At 45.5% G+C, this 20,744-nt stretch overlaps 1 protein-coding gene across 1 annotated transcript in view; it reads right to left on the reverse strand.

Moving 5' to 3' along the window:
* The window catches only part of ZBTB7A (zinc finger and BTB domain containing 7A), a 51,373-nt gene extending 33,871 nt beyond the window's left edge, over window positions 1-17,502 (reverse strand). Inside the window, exon 1 of the mRNA XM_066635888.1 lies at window positions 17,384-17,502. The gene's annotated coding sequence lies outside the window, so the exon portion shown is untranslated. The remainder of the gene's footprint in view (window positions 1-17,383) is intronic.
* Between the last annotated feature and the right edge of the window lie 3,242 nt (window positions 17,503-20,744).

A 20,744-nucleotide genomic window follows, 5' to 3' on the forward strand; every position in this document is an offset into this window, starting at 1 on the left:
TTAAGCTCAGTCTTCAGAACACACACTCTTTCCTCCTCCAGAAATGAATGAATGAATGAATCTCAGTATCTGGAACACACACTCTCTTTCCTACCCCCTCAATAATTTTTTAAAAAAATTCACCTCCTCTTCCTCCACTCAGAGCTCAGCACAGGCCTCCTGAAGCAACTAGAAAATGGTCACTCCTTGTGCTTTGGAGAGCTGGTCCATTATGCTGGCTCCCTGGTTTTCTCATTTTTTTTTAAACAGGAGAAGTAACTCTTCCAGTTGCCTCCCCAGAGTTTGCTGATGCAGGCAACCTGCTATTTTTTGATTGGCTAGCCCAACCATTTTCAACCATTTTCAGCTCATGCCACACTGTCAAGGCACACTCCCAGGTTTTTTACTTACATTAAATTACTATATTACAATTAATTTTTAATTAATATAATTAATACAATTAAATCATTACATGACATTATTACATGACAAAGGACATGAAATGAGCTGCATGAAATCCTCTGTCTCTGCTGGAGAGAAGGTAGAGTACCTCAAGACATGAGGGATGCAAACATCATCATGCTGTACAAGAACAAAGGTGACAGGGCAGACTGCAACAACTACCGCGGCATCTCTCTCCTTAGCGTTGTAGGAAAGCTGTTTGCCTGAGTTGCACTAAAGAGGCTCCAGGTACTTGCAGAGAGCGTCTATCCAGAATCGCAGTGTGGATTCCGAGCCAACAGGTCCACCACTGATATGGTATTCTCCCTTAGACAACTGCAGGAGAAATGCAGGGAACAATGACAGCCACTCTTTATAGCCTTCATAGATCTCACAAAGGCTTTCGACCTGGTCAGCAGAGACGGCCTCTTCAAGATTCTCCCCAAGATCGGATGTCCACCCAGGCTCCTCAGCATCATCAGATCTTTCCACGAGGACATGAAGGGCACTGTTGTCTTCGATGGCTCCACATCAGACCCTTTTGACATCCGAAGCGGAGTGAAGCAGGGCTGTGTTCTTGCACCAACCTTGTTTGGGATTTTCTTCGCTGTCCTGCTGAAGCAGGCCTTTGGAACTGCAACAGAAGGCATCTATCTCCGGACCAGATCAGACGGAAAGCTCTTCAACCTCTCCAGACAGAGCAAAATCCAAAGTCCAGCTGAAATGTCTGCGTGACTTCCTCTTTGCCGACGATGCAGCTGTCACTACCCACTCTGCCAAAGATCTCCAGCAGCTCATGGATCGTTTTAGCAAGGCCTGCCAAGATTTTGGACTGACAATCAGCCTGAAGAAAACACAGGTCATGGTTCAGGATGTGGACTCACCTCCCTGCATTACAATCTCTGAGCATGAACTGGAGGTTGTCCATGACTTTGTGTACCTTGGCTCAACGATCTCCGACACTCTTTCTCTCGATACCGAGCTAAACAAGCGCATCGGTAAAGCAGCTACCACGTTTTCCAGACTCACAAAGAGAGTCTGGTCCAACAAGAAGCTGACGGAACATACCAAGATCCAGGTCTACAGAGCTTGCGTCCTGAGTACACTTCTGTACTGCAGTGAGTCATGGACTCTTCGCTCACAACAGGAGAGGAAACTGAGCGCTTTCCACATGCACTGCCTCCGACGCATCCTCGGCATCACCTGGCAGGACAAAGTTCCAAACAACACAGTCCTGGAACGTGCTGGAATCCCTAGCATGTATTCACTGCTGAAACAGAGATGCCTGCGTTGGCTTGGTCATGTCGTGAGAATGGATGATGGCCGGATCCCAAAGGATCTCCTCTATGGAGAACTCGTGCAAGGAAAGCGCCCTACAGGTAGACCACAGCTGCGATACAAGGACATCTGCAAGAGGGATCTGAAGGCCTTAGGGATGGACCTCAACAAGTGGGAAACCCTGGCCTCTGAGTGGCCTGCTTGGAGGCAGGCTGTGCAGCATGGCCTTTCCCAGTTAGAAGAGACACTTTGCCAACAGTCTGAGGCTAAGAGGCAAAGAAGGAAGGCCCACCATAGCCAGGGAGACAGACCAGGGACAGACTGCACTTGCTCCCAGTGTGGAAGGGATTGTCACTCCCGGATTGGCCTTTTCAGCCACACTAGACGCTGTGCCAGAACCACCATTCAGAGTGCGATACCATAGTCTTTCGAGACTGAAGGTTGCCAATACTTATACTTATTGACAAAGGACACAATTCTAACCAGGTCTACTCAGAAGTAAGTCCTATTTTGTTCAATGGAGCTTACTCTCAGGAAAGTGTAGTTAGGATTGCAGCCAAAGACTGGGGGGGGGCGCATTGGGGGGAATGTGCCTGTGGGACTTACTTCTTAGACATACCTAGGATTGGGCTTTTGGTTGCACTCTTTTTTCTCAAATACTTGAGCAGGCAACTGGCACTTCTCTCTCCTCCTCTCCCCCACCCACCCCCTCCCACAGGGACATTCCTCCCTCATCTCATAATTGCAGTTAGCACCTCTCCTACTGTCCCTCCCCTCACTGGTCCACACCTCCCAAAGGTCCAAAATCACTTGCCTCACATTCCCCCCCCCCCATTGCCTGGTCCTACATTTTAGAAAAAAATGTGACCAAAAGCCCAATCCTAGGCATGTCTACTCAGAAGTAAGTCCCATTATAGTCAATGGGGCTTACTCCCAGGAAAGTGGGGTAGGAGAGGAACCTGAGAGCCCAGCCCAGGCATGTCTACTCAGAAGTAAGCCCCATTATAGTCAACGGGGCTTACTACCAAGAAAGTGTGGATAGGATTGTGGCCCACCACCCCTCCTCTGAAAGGCAAAGGCAAGGCAGGGAGGGTTGCTTTGGGGAGCTGCAGGCAACTGCAGCAAGGAGAAGGGACTTTCATGGACCTTCAGTCAGACCATGCTTAGGCTGGTGGCCTTAGCAGACTCATTTGCTTCCTACCTGCTTGCCTGCCCCTGGCTTCCTCCTTCTCACTCAGCCCAGACTTCCTCCAGGCTCTTCTGGTTGCCCAATCAGCACACAGGGCAGACAAGGGACTTGATACCCAATCCTAGGCATATCTACTCAGAAGTAAGCCCCATAATAGTCAATAGGGCTTACTTCCAGGTAAAGAAGGATCGGGTTGCAGCCTTGCTCTTGCTCATCTGCAGGGGATGCAAAGCAGCTGCTCCTTTTTCACTGCTGCCTGCCTCCTCTGGCCTCCTGGCACACTACCGTGCTGCAGCATAGCTGTTTTCAACTGGGCTAGCCAGTCATCTGTTCTTTTTTTAATCCTCCTTTCTTTTTAAAAGGAAGACAACCATGATTCCAGATATCACCTGCTGGAGGCAAGTCTTCCTGCTGCCTCCCCAGAGATTTATAACACAAGTACAGTCATTTTCTTACTGGGCAAATGGAGGTAGCTCTTCCTGGCTGCACAGGCATTCCTGCCTATTTTATCCCTTGCAAGCCATCGTAGCAGTTGAGATGATTGACAGCTCTCCTTGTTTGTGCATGTTGCTTTAAATGGTCAGAGAAGCAGCTTGGGAAAGGCAAAAGGTACTCTTTTTTTAAACTGGTTGGGTCCTTTTTTTATTTTTATTTGCTAGGTCAGGTGAGGCTCTGCCTAACCTATTGCTTATGGAGGGGGAGTTGGCTGCCCACTCTCTGGAACATAATGCTGGGTTAGGCTTAGCAATTTTCATATTCACATGGACCAGCAAATGGGTACAGAATTAGCTTCTGCTTTATTCCAGTCAATTTTGCATTCAACTTTATTAATTGGAGCTAGAACTACAGGCTCCACAGAATCAAAGACTCAAGGCAAATAAGTGTATTAACTTTCTCTCACCTCCTGCAGTTACCTCAGAACAGATGCTGTTATTCCCATTTTACAGATTGTGCAAGTGAGATCATCCAGAAAAACCAACTTGCTAGAACATACCCAGATGGAGCCATCTAGTTTAGCAGTCTGTTTCCCACAGTAGCTAGATAACTACCTCCAGGAAACCCACAAGCAAGGAAAGATAAGGCAACAGGCCATTCCTGGTGTTTTCTCCCCCAGAAACTGGCACTGCCTCTATACATGGAGATTCCATTAGAGTATCCAGATAAATAACCAGACAGCTCTATGAATTTATCAAATCCTTTTTAAAAGCCCCAAGTTGACTCTCCTTCAGATTCCTACTGTTCTGACTTCGCTTCTCCAGGTAGCACTGCCACAGCTGTCAATCTTGCACACTAGGAAGCAAGGAAGGACGAGTACATTTATGGACAAAAACTGAACATGCAGAAGCCAGGCCAAACCTTGTGCAATTCCCAATGTACAGCTATAAAACAGCTACATTTAGTCTTACTAGCTCCTAACTAGATGCAGAATATTGGGAAAAAAATTCCACCCAGGAGGAAGTGAGGCTACAAGAAATTCCTAGGAACTCTGCCCTATCATTAGGACCCTCCCCCACCCAACCTACTGAAAGACAAGACTGGGAAGTGCAGCTGAAGGATGAGGGGGAGGGGTCAAAAGGCACCTTCTTTCTGCTTGCTGGCACAGGAATTGTTAGTCAAGTAAAGGCGGCAATGGGGAGGAGAAAATTACCTGTAACTACAAGGCCATGGCAGACTCCCAAATGTTTGGATTAAAAAGAACCAAGATAACTAAAAAAATGCCAGATATACTGTGACAGCATCTTTTGCATGTCAGAAGAGCCCTGCCGGGTTAGACTGGGTTAGACTAAGTAGCTCAGCATCCTCTTTCCAGCAGTGGCCAACCACATGCTTCTAGAATGCCCACAAGCAGGAGTTGAAGGCAAAAGTTCTCCCATGTGGGTCTCCAGCATCTGGTATTCAGAGGCAGACTGCCATTGCTCATGGAGGTTCCATTTAGCAGTCACAGCTAATAGATCTCAATATTTGAATTTGTACAATTATTAGTATTAATTTTTTAGAGTTGTGTCTTGTGGCAGTAAATTCTATATGTCAAACATGTTTTTGTGAAGGAAGAACTTCTTAAGGCCCAATCTTACTTTGCCCAAGTGCTGGCACTGAGTGTCGTAAACGTGCTATAAAGCACTTTTACAGCACCCTCAGAGTAGAGTGCCAGCCTAGCGCCAGGTAGAGCATACCACAGGAGCACCCGAAGATAGGTCACACTGCTGGGCAGTGGTGTGGGTTTTGGGGGCAGGGGGGAGGAGGAACTGGCAGAGGCCTCCTTCACCAGATCCTATCCTCTGTGTTGGGCTACAAAGCCTGACATGGAGGTTCTCTTCTGCACCAGCAAAATTGCAGCGCAGAATGAGAAGCCCTTTTGCAGGACTTGAGGCTTTCCTTGGGAGAAGGAGATGAAACTCCCCTTCCGCTGAGGAGACCTGTGGCTGCTTGCTGGCACCCGCGGAAAACAGCGGTCACCATTTTGGTGCCACTGTTCTTCCAGGTGCCAGGAACCAAAGAATTGGGCTGCCTGTCTGCCTGGGCTGGCAATTGTGAGGTCAGATAATAATCCCTTAGTGGGACATATTCAGCTTAGAGCCCCAAGTAGCTGGCCCCAGTATACACGAGTACAGGTTGTTCTCAGCTGTTTGTCCGCATGCCAGACAAACCCTTGCGCCTGCCCTGGTGATGGAGAGCTGGGGTTGTCCAGGCTACACTGTCCACACTGTGCTGACACACTGCACTGAGATGGCTAAATGAGCACAAATGATGAAGTACTGCAGGAGGAAGCTGAGTAGCACACAGACAAATTCCCAACCAGCCTCTCCATAATCACAAATGGGCTGACATACTGGGCAGCAGTGGCCCACACAGTCCAGGTACCCCAAGGGTAGCTGGGTGAATGAGATTATTCTAAGACGCCCACAGGCAAGGCATGAATCCAACAACCCTCCCTCACCCTCTGACCCCCAACATATTGTCCCTCAAATATGGAGATACCATTTGGCCACTATGGGTAATAGCTATTGACTGGTTAAGTCCATAGCGGATAGACCCCTCTCCTCACTTTGGCAGTCACACCCTACTTTCAGTCTAAGAACATGCAACTGAAATATGTTCCCCTCTTCCCATTTACCTTATGCCACTGCATCTCTCCAATGTCTCCTTTGCATTGATATCTAAGATTGTGTGTTCTTTGGGGTAGGGACTTGTCCTTTCATGCTTTATAAAGCCCCAAATATGTGAATGGCACCATATAGACTTACACACACATTTGAGAAGACCATATATCAATGCTGGCACACAATCAACACTGCATCAAGCAGGGGCTGAAGGTCATATTCTGCCACTCCTTTTGTAGGAAGCAACTGTGTAGTGAAGAAAGTCAGAAACAAAGTAAAAGAAAAAGGGACAGCCACCCCAATGCTTGCCCCCAGCTCATAAAGCTCCCTTATACCAAGTCAGGTCATTTTGCCTAGTATCAACTACTCTGTTTGGATAAGAGATTTAGGAGCAGTGCACCCCCCCCTCCCCTGAATACTAACATTCTCTTTTCTGATATTGCTCATCAAAATCCTTTAAAATTACCCAGAGGAACTGGTCTCCCTGCAGTTTTAAGATTCTTATCTGGCACTTGTTAGCTTGATATAGAGCAAAAGTCACTGCTACTCATATGACACCTTCACTTTTGACAAATGAGGCATTCTTAGACTTTGAACATTCCATCAAGGATGAGCCACTTTTTGCCATCAACTTGCCCTGGTTATCAAGCTGGGGCTGTATTTCTGACCTCTGCTTTGGACAGACTGGGCATTGATTTCAGACAGGGCCATTTTATGCAAATAAGTAAAACCAAGCAACATAACTAGCCAATTCCAGGAAAGAAAAGACGAGCAACCTCACACTTTTTCCTATGGTTTTGAAAACACATGTATCTCAACACAGAAGAATCCTTCTCTGACACGTCTCTGGTTTTGAAAACACTTGTATCTCATCACAGAAGCATCCTTCCATTCAAAGGATACTCCCCAATTCAGTTGTCAAGTTAGGCTCCTACTCTATTTTACCACCCTAGAACTGTCACTAGCAGTTCTCAGCAACTGCAAGTAACCAGGCCACTAGGTTTCCTTATAATACAATAGGTAAACATGACAGCTGCAGCGGAGTAAAACATGATTGGAGAAGGAGAGGCTAAAGTTCAGTTCAGCTGATTAAGGAGGGGCTTAATGGGTCCAATGCAACTGGCAACCTATTGAGAAACTGGTCCTCCAAGAACCAAAACTTAGAAAACACAAAAACTGCAAGCATAACTTATGGAACTCTCTGCCACAAGATGTGTGGCTAGAGCTTAAATGGCTTAGGGAAAGAAAAAAAATGAGACATTCATGGAGGTTGCTGAATATTTTTGAAGTCAAGGCACCTCTGACTATCCGGCACTGGGCAAGATAAAGGAGGATTGGTGCCTTCATGTGAGCTTTTTGGAAGCAACTTCCTACTGTTGGAAGCTGAATGCCTGGCTAGATGAGCCTCTGGTCCAAAACAACAGGGTTCTCATGTTCTTCACACTATAACAGAGCAAGGATGTGATTCATGCCTAGCACAAGGGAGAACCCAGATTTGAGACCCATGCAACAAAATTTGATGGTGTCCCACTCCTCAAAAGGCATCAACACGAACATACAGTCCAACCACCCAAAGGACAGATGAAAAGACCCTCTTGTGTTTCTCATCATCAAAATGATACACAGATGGTGCCTGAAATTAAAGAACACCCCAAACTGTCAGAAAACTGCCCCAAACTTCAAGTGACAGATTTTAGTGTTGCTAGTAGTGCAAGATTATTCATAAAATTCTGGAGACAATGGTTTTAGATTACAGTACACAAAGAATGACAGATTGTTCACTATCTTTCTTTTTATATATATTATATATATATATATAATTTTATTTTAATACCAAAAATTAAAATACAAAAAAATAGCAAAAAAATTAATACACTGAAAATTTAAAAATACTAAAAATAAAGACAGGTATTGAAAGTTGTGTGGCAAGTGCAGAATCCTAAATCTATGTTTCTTTGTTCTTCTGCAAAATCATATAACATGTTAGGTATCATATCTTAAACTGTCAATTATTCTAAAATACATTTTCAAGAACAGAGAAAAAATTGTATACCAGTTTATCTACTCATTAAATCCATAATTCTTTTGACCCATTTTCCCCTTCGCATGCAGAAAGTCCATGAATGGTTTCCAATTGTCCATAAAAGTCTTTACTGACTTCTCTTTAAGTAGATTCATAAGTTTATTCATTTCAGCAAGGTCCAACATCTTTACCCACCATTCCTCAACTGAAGGTATCTATGAAACCTTCCAGTACTAGTATATAATATTCTTGAGGACAGTTTATTCACCATCAATGAATCCATCACCAATTCCTAACAACTCTTTCAGAGCAGCAAACAGTATGTAGATGAAGAAATTGTTACAAATCTAATGACTGCAGCAAAACTAGAGATCCCAACCCGGAGCCTCAATGGCTGATTGCAATGTCTGTTCAACCAAACTGATCAAGCTGATAAAATGAATATAGTAATTAGAAAACAACAAGCAAAATATATCTTCTATAGTATGCAGAATAAGCTTATTTTTGGAATGCAACATGCAGATGCAACCATGTGTGTTACTTTCTCCATGAGGACCAAAGTGTTGACTGTACCCATTCCTAATTGGAACCGACTGATCTGCTGTTGAAAAACACAATCTTAAATATATTAAAAATCCTTACTTTAGAGCAGGGGTCTCCAAACCCTGGCCTGGGGGCCAGATGCAGTCCCCCGAAAGCCTTTCAAAGCTTTTGTCCCCTGAAAGCTTCTGGCCCACTCAACTGAACACAACCAGAGCTGTGCTCTGGTTGTGTCTGAAGGGTGTTCTGAGGTCCAGAGAGGTTGAATGAATGAGCCCATTCATTCATTTATTCACTCATCTAAGTTCCATCTCTAATTTATTTATTTAAACTTTATGTTTAAGTTTTTCTCTGGCCCTCAACACCATGCCAGATATTTAATGCAGCCCTCTGGTCAAAAAGTTTGGAGACCCCTGCTTTAGAGAATCAGAAACATAAGACATTATGATATACTACTGCTCCAGAGAAGGAAAACATGAAGATCCACATCTTTGAATAGTGCCTAAAAGAAAGATGGGACAGATGAAGGGCAGTTCTTGGTTTCTGATTCTTTTTGCTGCTAGAAACAAAAAACAACTTGTAATGACTTGTAAAACACCACCAGCCGCTATGTTTCGGCTTTTTGAAGTCAAAATAACTATTCACAGTGGACAAACCTATCAGTGGCCATTAGCTGTCACTTATATCCTTGAAAGCATCACCGTAGATTTCAGTGTATGTCCAAATTTAGCAAATGTTAATCACCCCATATGAACTTTGTGAAAGTTTGCAAAAAGAATATCTACTCCCCCACATTTCAGATATATCTGTGAGTACTGATAAACATGCTTAAGCTGCCAGCATTCATCAGTGTATTTCCAAGCGCTCACTCATTCATAGAATTCATGTGGGGTTGTTGACATCAACATAGTTTTGGACATTTGCCATAACATACGTATGAGCATGTGCGTGTATGTTTGGCTCGGTAGTTCACTGAAAAAATCTGACTCAGGAATTCGCCCTATGATGGTAGAGTTTATTCTTATCCCACATTTTATCCATGCTGGAATTAAGCTAAACCATTCCAGGGGGATCTGTAATAAATCCAAGCAGTTGTGAACACTTTCTCATTGAAGGCAGATGCTCATGTGACCATAACATCCATGTCTTTTTGCTGAATGCACACAATCAGGCTGCCACAGATCCTCCAAATATAAAAGGCTAGAGGCAAATTTCTTTTACTTCTTTCCTTTCCACAGTATAAGACTGAGAAAACTACAAAGACTCACTCCTGAATGGACTTGGGCATTAGGAATGAGTGGATTTTCCTGCCAGTTTTTGGCACTGGAAATGTCAGGTGTACATTTAGGTAGTTGAGATGGGCAAGTGCTCAGGTAGCGTCTGAGTACAGATGCTGGAAAACACCACTAAGAAACATGGAACAGCCAAGACATTTTCCCAAGTGCAAAGCATGCATCCAAAGAAATGGGAGAAGTCAAAATGCAACTCAGATATGCATGGCAATACTACAGATGATGCAGGGGTACAGTTACAGGTAACGAGGGGCATTTGCATGGAGGAGGAGAGAAGAGAACATGAAAAAAGTCATCAACGGTTACCAATTCAGGACTGCAAATTTCAACTTCTAATTTTCACAAGGGCCCCACATCTTTGGGAGGAATAGTATTTACCTACAAGTCTTGTAGCCAACAACAACTTACTGTGGCCTTAATAAGAGCCCTGTAGTAAGTTCTAATCACAAAAGCTTTTGCCACAATAGTCCTTAAGAACCCACAAAAACTTTTTGTGTATTGATCATACCATCTGCACACCTTGCTAGTTGCAAGAGAATTCCTATTAATACATTCCATTAACGCAACATTTTTTCCCCACTCAGTAAGAGAATGAATACATAGAGGACCATGTCATTTGCTTCTTAACACACTAGACCAGTGCTTCCCAAAATCCTACAAGGGAGTTGGGAGCACTGTTAAGTTGTTGCAGGAGAGGGGGGAACGCAGCAGCGCAATCCCCAGGCTTGCGCTGCCGCCTGAGTTGGGATAGAGGTTTTCTCTTAGCTGCAGCCAGTGCTGCAGTCCTGGGGGGGGGGGTCCTCCACAGGGCTCTCCAAGCCTCTGTAAGTCTAAAAAAGAAGGGAAAAGTGGGTACTTCCAGTTTACACAATGAAACTGTAAATGCCCTTGTTTCTCTTTTTTAGACTTACAGAGACTTGGGGAGCCCTGCGGAGGGCTCCCCAGATCTCCCAGGACGGTGGCACTGGCTGCAGGTAAGTGAAAGACCCCCTCCTGTCCCCAGCAACAGGGTGAAACTGGGGATTGCGTTATTGCCTTACCCCTCCCCACTCCTTAAGGGCAAGGACAAGTGCTTCTCTGGTTGGTGGGTCACAGCCCACCAGTTTGGGAATCTCTGTACTAGACTGTTACACCTCCCAAATCATGGACACACAACAAATATTTAAATTTGTTGGTTGAGAAAGATTTATTTTCAAGTAAGATGTTAAGTTAGGGGGTACCCACCCAACAAGTTTTTGAAGAAAAGAGCTGCCACACATGGAACAGCGAGATAGCTGCTCTATAGCCTAGCAAAACTCGCACTACCTCTCCAAGTACAATAATCAGGGAAGAGAGAAAAAGCATACAACCCACCATCACAAGTTCATTTGGGTGGTGCCTCTTCACTCCCACTTTTCCCAGAACAGGCTTGAACTGCAGCCAAAATGATTATTAAAGCGGGAATAGTCCTCTCCATCAGGGCATTGGTCTTATTTTTAAGCTATTTCCATGAGAACTGATATTCAAAGTCAAAACAACAGTTCATTTAGCTTAGTGTTGTATCTTCTAGAATGGCCAACCCTTGACATATCAGAAGAAAGTACATAAGAAGTTACAATCCTCAATCTTTAACAATTAAATGTTTGCTTTTTAGCACTGCAAGGTTTACTAGCTCTCTGAAGACCTTACCCCAGCAGCTTTCCTGTTAACTGGTGATAAAACCTCTATGAATATCTTCTTGCAGCTAGAACAAAAGAATGTCAAACATGAATACATGTGAATGATGTCTCTGGGTAGTACAAACCCTTCACAAGACACTTCTTACCTCGTGTATCAGGATCACCAACAGCACCTCCTTCTCCCACATAGTTGTACATTTCTATGAATGCTCTCCTTCAGCCATCTCAACCATTTGGGGGAGGGACTACTAACCGAAGGTAACAGTTTATACTCTAAGAAAGACATTCAGCATCACAAACTGTGCTGCACAAACAGCTATGGGTAGCATAAAAAAATTATGGGGTATGGTGTGTACAAAAAGCTATGGGGTAAACTCACTCAAGGTGCCCATCTTCACCACATCAAGATTGACACAGTTCAGAATTTATTTTCCTGCTTGAAGCACTGTTGGAATACAGGAATGGCAGAATAGAAAAACAAGGGACTATACAGGAACTGGAAACATGGCAAAGTCACAGACAAAAACAAGTACCCACCTGGCAACTAGATTCAAGTGTGTCTCCCTGGTTTTGTTTCTTTACAGAGATTCTCAGAATCTGATTAGGTAGTGGAGGGCTTGATTTTATATGGTCTTCTGCCTGCTCCCAGTCACAAAAGACCGAATACTCTACAATTTCCTAGGTGACTGACAATTTAATATCTGTTACTTCCGCAAGTGAGCTCTATTGACTTGGCTTAACATGCATTCATATGTGTTCAGGACTGGTTAAAGACTGTCATCCTCCAAAATCTAGAAGCACAGCTACACATTCACCACAAAAGCCTGCTCATATACTTCCATCTGCTCTGGGTTTCATAAGGATTATGGCTGGCAAGGGGAAGTGCAGTGTCCTTCAAGCACATTGGGTGGCCTTCATAGGAAACTGCACTATAAACAGGCCAAGGACCCAAACACAAAAAATGCATAGCTGGAATTCTAGTGTACTGGCTCAAGTAGAAGAGGAGGTCTAAGATGAAGACAACAATATCCCAGGCCTTATGATCTCGATTTCCAAGTTTTAGTCCACTAAGCAAAAACGACCAATTGAAGAGCCTCTCTTTTCAATGGAAAAATTCCCAGCAGGCTATTTCAAGCACTCTGGCTCTGCATGCCCCAGCAACCATTCTGCAATTCAGCCCTACAGCTTAAGGGTAGACTAGAGGAGACACGGGTATGAAAAAAATGGAAGGGTGGAGGTTGGGGGAGTATTAACAATCAGTCTTTGAGCAGGCCTCCTCCATTCTTGGCCTCACTGCCAAAGAAAATCAGGGAGGGGAGACGGAGCCAGTACAAATTTGCATGCTCCCCACCCTCTCTCTCTTTGCCAGGGCTGCTGTTTTGTTAAATTCACCAAGTGGGCAACTCATACCTTCTTTCTCAACCTCCAGCTCTGCAGGGCTTAATGTGAAATAGCACCCCACCCAACTCCCCTCCCTCTAGAGAAGTGGAAGGCAGACAAGACCAAGCACATCTCTGCCTTACTTTCCACCTCCTTTAACCTGCCCCTTCCCAGATCAGCTTCCACCTCTCAAGATCTGCTTTTGTGTCAACCCTCAACCCAGGCCCTACTGCTTTGGCTCAAGTTTCCCCACCACCCTCTCCCCTCTCTGTGCCCTATTTCCACTAAGCCTTCAGAAATCTCTCAATTGCATAGAACAGTTTAAAGAGCCAATGATCCATTTTCTCTTCTGATGGCCACTTACCATGGCTCCTGCTTAAGAACAAGCCACATGGTTCAAGGAAATGAATGATATCTAACTGGGCGTACAGCTGGCCATCAGTATATTAGTACCCTTCTGAAAAGTCATCAGTTCCACATCCAATTAGAACTGCTGTCACATAGTTAGCCTCCTCCATGATCTTAAATTGGAAGTCATGTTCCAGGTTCACAAGAGGCAGCATTCTGTGGCAAATGCTGGGAAACTAAATCTTGAACTTTATGTCCAGAGAACACGTTTTTCAACACTGGAAAAGAGAGATGAAGACCATCCAGACCAGCATTGCAGGTAACCTACCAGCCACAAAGGTTTTTTATTGCCCATTTGAGGTATATGGACACCAAATAGACACCCAAATGAGGAATATGGAACCCATTGATTTAGAGTTTTCCTGTCCAGGCAGTATTATTATCACAAAGGAACAGCAAATTGCTGCTGACAAACCCAGTTTAGTCCAACTTTATGCCTGGGTTTTGGGCCTCCAACCAACCCACTTTGCCTTGCTTTTAGGACTGTCACAGTCCCTTACATCACGTTACACCAACCAAACTCCACCACCTTCTCAATTCTCTTTAGGCCCTACTACTCAATGCCTGGTCCCTGAAGAGTTCCCATTACTAGTCAGTTTTCTCCTGACCCTTGGGTTCAAGCTGCCTTCTCCCCAATCCCCACTCCCATTTAACCATCTGCTTCCTTATACTTACCCCACCACGTGACCCCTTTACTAGCCAATCCACATCTCTCTCCAAGTCACCTTTAACAATCCACTTCATAATAATTCGTTTATATTGTGTGTCCAAAGTCCCTCACATGCACTCTCAATTTTCAGACAGACCTATAAAATAGATCAGTATTGTTCTTTTATTGCATATAGGGAGCCAGAGTGGGTCACCTAAGGCTATCAAGTGAGTTCACATGATAGAGGTAAGATCTGAACTGGAGACTTCCTAGCTCATAAGCTTAACCACTGCTCTATGAATAATCATATACTGTATGTTTCAAGTGTTGAAATGTTTTCCAGCCTTTATTACAGCAATCCTGACAGCAGGCCTGTAATGTAGCCAATGCTGGGGCAGAGGCTTTCCTAAAGCCAACTAACAAGTAATTTATGGCAGAGGCAAGGTTTGAACCAGGAACTTCCTGGTCCACAGCTCAGTTTCTCAGTCACTTAACCTACATCAACCTTCCAAATGAGTCATTCAAAATCACTGTTGCACCTGCCCGTTCATAATTTGTGGGTCTTGGGGGGGGGGGGGAGGAAGAGACACCAAACTTTACTGAAGACAATCTGAAGAATTAAAAGTCACAGATAGCTCAAAATAAATGATTAGAGACTGTAAAATGGGGCTATCCCTGCTTTTTTTTTTTTTTTGCTTAAGATCGCCAGATAAATGAATTTTGATTATTTGAAAGCTTGCTTACTTTTTAAAAGAGGGTTCTTTTGGACACCTCCCTATCAGTGTTGATGGCCCTTTAGCGGATACAAAATCTGAATCACAAACAACCTAGTTAAACTCTTCCTAGACGAAAATATCTTGGCCACTTACAATATGTGCTAGTGAACAAGTCATCCGAAGCTATTAGTCCACTGCACTAAACCATCACAGTTCACTCTCTTAGCCACTATGCTACAATAAGCTTTTCTTTTGGCACAACCCTATATCCCAGTGGTTCTCAAACTTTTAGAATCAGGACCCACTTTTTATAATGAGAATCTGTCAGGACCCACCGGAAATGATGTCATGACCAGAAGCGACATCATCACGCAAAATTTTTTTTTAACAATCCTAGGTTGCAATCCTACTCACACTTACCCAGGAGTAAGTTCCATTGACTATCATTATTAAAAGGATATACAGTGATTTTCAACCTTTTTGACCTCACAGCACACTGACAGGGTACTAAAATTGTCAAGGCACACCATCGGTTTTTTGACAATTGAAAAGGCACACTATGCTGCCAGTGGGGTGCTCACATCCCCCACTGGTCCTAATAATAAATGACCTTCCCCCAAATTCCTGTGGCATACCTGTGGACCACTCATGGCACAGTGGTTGATATACATAGTAGCCTGTTAAAAATACAGATCCCAAATGCACACACCATGTTAGCATCAAGTCTAATGCAGTGGTTCTCACACATTTAGCACTGGGACCAACTTTTAAGAATGAGAATCTGTCAGGGCCCACTGGAAGTGATGTCATGACCAGATGTGACATCATCAAGCAGGAAAATTTTTTAACAATCCTAGGTTGCAATCCTACCCACACTTACCCAGGAGTAAGTCCCATTTACTATAATTGTTAAAAGAATATACATTGTAGCTTGTTAAAAGTACAGGTCTGTAACATTTCCCCAAATGAAGTCACGTACGATGGTAGCATCAAGTCCAATATATTCAAAATAAAATATTGAAATGAATGGGGACCCACCTCGAACTGGCTCGAGACCCACCTAGTGGGTCCCAACCCACAGTTTGAGAAACAGTGGTCTAATGCATTAAAAATGATAGCAGGGGGTTGGACTAGATGGCCTGTTAGGTCCCTTCCAACTCTCTGATAAGTATGGACATGAATGGCGACCCACCTAGCAGGTCCCGACCCACAGTTTGAGAAACACTGTTCTAATGTATTAAAAATGAAGGCAGAGGGTTGGACTAGATGACCTGTTAGGTCCCTTCCAACTCTCTGATAGTTATGGATGTGAACGGCGACCCACCTAGCAGATCCCGACCCACAGTTTGAGAAACACTGCTTTTGCAACTAAGCCAATGCAGGTGTCCATGAAATAGTAGCACATTCTTCTCATGTTTACCCCTGTCCTCTGTTGCTGCCTTTGAGACTGTTTCGAGATTGGAAGCCCCTTGGGGCAGAGACCTATCTTCTCATCTGTTGTACCCTGCCCTGCAGATGGCTGGTGCTAGGCAAAAAGAATGCCCCCCCCCGTCTCCTTGAGCCTACAGCACCTGCTCCCTTCCATGCAGGTGTGTCCCTGAAAGGCTGCCCCCCAGTTCCCCTCAGTATCTGCCTCCCGCCCTCACACACAGGGGCTTCTTCCCCTCCCGCAGCAACTCCCTCTTCCTTCGCGGGGAGAAGCCCCCAGCGGCCCTCCCTGCCCTTTACGGGACCCAGTGGCGAGGTTAGAAAGGAAGGTGAAGCCAGACAGAGCCCCGCCCGGGCCTTGCACTAGGCCGCGCATCCCCGGCCTTTCCTGGTCGCCACGCCCGGGGACCCCACCTCTCCCCCGGGGGAGGGGCTGGCGTTGGCCTCGCTCAAGCCCTTGGCTGCTTTCCGCTTTCCCTTCCCTACCCCCACCCCGGCTCCCTTCGGTCCGCCATTGGACAAGGCGGAGGCCAGAGGGAAAAGACGCAAGCGGGCCTCCTATTGGCTGAAGCGGCAGCCTGTCAACACGCCACCCACGGAAGGACGGGGCCGGGCGCGTCGCACAGCATGGCGGGAGACGTAGTCCCGGCTCCCATTGCACCTGCACACTATATTACGCGGGAAAACTACAACTCCCAGGACTCCCAGCAACATTTTTCTTCTTGGGTTTGCAAACCCCCTCCCTTAAAAAAAACACATATCCTGCCCCCCCTTGCCCTCTCCTCCCCAGAAAGCCCCAGCCCAAGCAAGTACAACGTATGCACGCAGTACAGAATAGGGGCTCTGGAAAGGCTTGGCAGGAAGGAGGGGGAAAGTTATTTCCAGCTCCTCCTCCCCCTCCACTGGATTGCAACCCCCAAACCCCTTGCAGCAGCCTTGCAGCCTCCCAGTGCAAAAGGACAGGCCACTAGATCAATTGCGAATACTCTCTGCTTTGCATTTGACAGAGGCAGTTGCAAGCACCCCCTTCACCTTCACACTTCCCCCCATTAAGACCTAGGAGTTCAACCTCAATCTCTTTCCACCTTCCCCACCATGAACTCACACACATGCAACCTTCCACAGGGGGGTTGCAGACAAGACAGCTGGGAATTCTGGCAGGAACAAAGTTAGCATTAAAATAAAGTCACAATTTAGAAAGGGGCGGGGGGGCAGAGAGAAGAGACTTTTCTCTCCCCCCCGGAGGAGATCCCTTGAGTACCCCCCCAACAGAGATCCCTCCCCAGACCCGGAGTCCTTACCTTGTTGGTCCTGAGGGTGTGGGGGCCAGGAGGAAGAGGAGGGGGGCCTGGAGTTTGGAGTCAATTCCTGAGCAGCTTTTCCAGTCCTCCCTCCCTTTCTCTCTCTCTCTCTCTGTGCTGTTCCTGCCCCTACTGTAACAGTAGATGCAAAGCCCCGTATGATGCTGTGAACTCCCTTCCTGGTTTCTGTAAGGGTAAAAGGGGTCCCTCCCTTCTCTTAAAGGTGCAGCAGCCACGCTGGGGGAACCTGCTTGGGCCAAGTCAGATTGGCATGGGGCTCTCTCTGGGCAGAGCAGCAAACTGGCTTGGCAAGTCCCTTTTGCAAGGGAGGAGGGAGGGGGAAGAAGAAAGGAAAGGCAGGGAGGGGGCAAAAGGGGGGGCAGAGAGCAGTCTAGGCAACCCCCAGCCCTTCTGCCACGTCTCACCCTGCCTTGGCTCCCTCTGGGTTCTGTGCCAAGGGCACGCTTCGATTACTGCTGCTGCTGCTTTTGCAAAGCGCTGCTGCTGCTGCCTCCCCCTCCTCTCCTTCGCCCAACCCCACCCAGCCGAGCAGGGACCCTGCTCCCAGCTGGCCCTCCCCAAGCCATGGCTGCGGTCCATGTTATCTAACCCAGAACACGCAGATCAGCGCGGAGCTGTTCGTGGGTGATGCTTTGCAACCTCAGAAATGCAAAAATAAAGGCACACGCACGCAGCCCCTGCCAGGCACATGCTCAGAGCCACAGAGGAGGCAGGTAGATGGCACATTGCACAGAAGCAGAGAGAGAGAGAAAAAACTCTCTTTTTACTGTGCTTTAGCAATTAGGAAAAATTATACAACATTATAATATCCTCACACTGGGTAAGGAAAAGTGCCTTCAGTCCTCCACTGTGCAATTCCCAATGCCCAATACAATACTGAAGGTACTTGGCACTTTGCTTGGACTGCAACCTTGTCAGGTAGGTCAGTATAATTATTCCCATATCACGGTAGTTTTCAAACTTTTAGCACTGGGACCCACTTTTTAGAATGTCAGGACCCACCAGCAGTGATGTCATGATCAGAAGTGACATCACCAAGCAGGAAAATGTTTAACAATCCTCGCCTGCAATCCTACCCACACTTACCCAGGAGTAGGTTCCGTTTACTATCATTGTTATAAGCATATACATAGTAGCCTGTGTATAGATGTGTCACATTTCCCCAAATGCAGTCGAATATCATGGTAGCCTCAAGCCTAATATATTAAAATATTGAAATGAATGGGGACCCACCTGAAATTGGCTTGCAACTCACCTAGTGGGTCCTGACCCACAGTTTGAGAAACACTGCTTATTGCATGTGAGGAAGACAGGTCATAGCTTGCTTAAGCACACGGTCAAGGAGCATTCTGAGAGCAGAGTTCTGGATTGATTGCCTCTGCCCTATGCCAGCTTCTTTATTTAACATGACTTCTCCAATAAATTTTTTTGTTTCTATAGCACTTTCACATACTATATGTGAAGCATACATTGTGAAAGGTATCTTGCAATCCTTAAAATAAATTTTGTAACAGGAGGTCAATTACATTTATATGCCACTTTTCTGCTCTGGTCCAATACCCATTTTGTGGGGGGGGGGCAGTAGCAGAGAGGGATGTTCACCCAAGGTAATCTCCTATGGGATTTATGGCAGAAGCCAGATTTAAGCGACAGACTTCCCGATTCATAGCTCAGTCCATTCTTTCCCTGCATAGTCTTTAAAGATGTCATGATCCACACTTCTATAAAGACAACATTTTATTAATAGCATAATCAGTTGCCAATTTCTGTTATGTTTGATCAGTTAAGTCTATGACAATCCTACTATAATCACCTGCCTTTGAACCAACAACTTAAATCGAAATACATTTGCATATTGAGGGTTGCTGTGGTATTATGAATAGAGGAGTCAGGCCCAACCCACAGAACATTTGTTAGGATTAAAGCAGCAATCTTAGGTACAGTTGGGTGCTTTGGTAGTCATGAGTTTCAAAGGGTTGAGGTGTGCCTGTATTGGACTAAGCCCCACTGAAAGCAATAGGACTTCAAGGGCATAGTTGCAAGAGGATAATGCCTGCCCCATACCCCCAGATATGTTTCCATTTCTCAATCAGTAAAATAAAAGCACTGTACCTTATTTCATGGGGATGCTGTTATAGCAAGCACCATAAGGACAGTAACACAATTTGCAAATTAGAAGTGCTACATATTAAAAAATGGTATCTATGATAGCATGGCATTTTGAACCTGAAATGTTGTGATAGAACAGTGGATTCCCGGTTTCCCCCTCCCGCCCCAAAAAAGTCTCATTTCAAACTACGCTTATATGGAGAGCCTGGATTCAAATCCATATTAGTGATTCCAAGGACAGAGCAAGGAGGTGGCAGTTACCCTGGATTGATCAATCCAGAGTAAAAAGTTATGATCTCATATTTGGGTCAGACACATAGTGAAGCTTCAGGTTTGCAGAGGCCCTCAGCCTGGGCCCCCTCTTATGAGGTTCATGATGAGGCAAGCATTGATGGATGGGATTGGAGAGAAGTAACTAATTGATTCTCCTGGCTGCGTTAGCACATCACTACTTCACTCCAGGTCCCCTATCCATGAATCCCTCCCTCCAGAGATCCCAGCAGGAGCATGCAGGAAAAGCTCCCATCTGCAGAGAGAAAGGGGTAAAGGCAGCAGTGACAGAACAATTCTTGGCTGAAAAACTCCCACTCATACACCATCTGCAAATGAAGGTCACTCCAAAAGCAGCCAGTCACCACTGCATGAAAGCTATAGTAGGGGTATTGCCAAGATGAGTAGTGGCCCCTCAGCAGTAGCCAAAGATGCCAGTTCCCAGTGCTGGCTCTGCATGCAGGCACAGACCACACTCTACCCATGTACATAAATCAGTGTGAACAATGACACACAGAATGAAAAGAAACACAGAGTTTACAACCCTATATGCTGGGTCTCCTGACTGCGAGATGCAGGGGACATAACCTAGTGATGCCTTGAAGAGAATCACCTGGTTATAGCTTTACTCCAGAGGCACTATCCAACAGCCAAAGTTTTCAAGCCAAAGAGAAAATAGCTTCTCCCCTTGGAGACCCTGAAACATCAAGCCAGACCTAAGACTTGGTAACCTCCTTTCAAAAAGTACCCCACTGCAGTTTATGAAGTGGGTTGTATCCTTACCTGACCCAAAACAGATTCTGGGGTGTGGGTACAAACAGCAGGGATGCTCCTGGGACTGAATATTTTATGTTCAATGTCCCTGTTAAGTGTTGTGCATGCAGGGAACTGAGACAGCAAAGTACAGTACTTGTCTCCCCATCCCACCCTAGTTCAGAGATACACCAGAGGAGAAAACCTT

Source organism: Tiliqua scincoides, chromosome 8 (assembly GCF_035046505.1).
Source record: "Tiliqua scincoides isolate rTilSci1 chromosome 8, rTilSci1.hap2, whole genome shotgun sequence".
Classification (NCBI taxonomy): Eukaryota; Metazoa; Chordata; class Lepidosauria; order Squamata; family Scincidae; genus Tiliqua; species Tiliqua scincoides.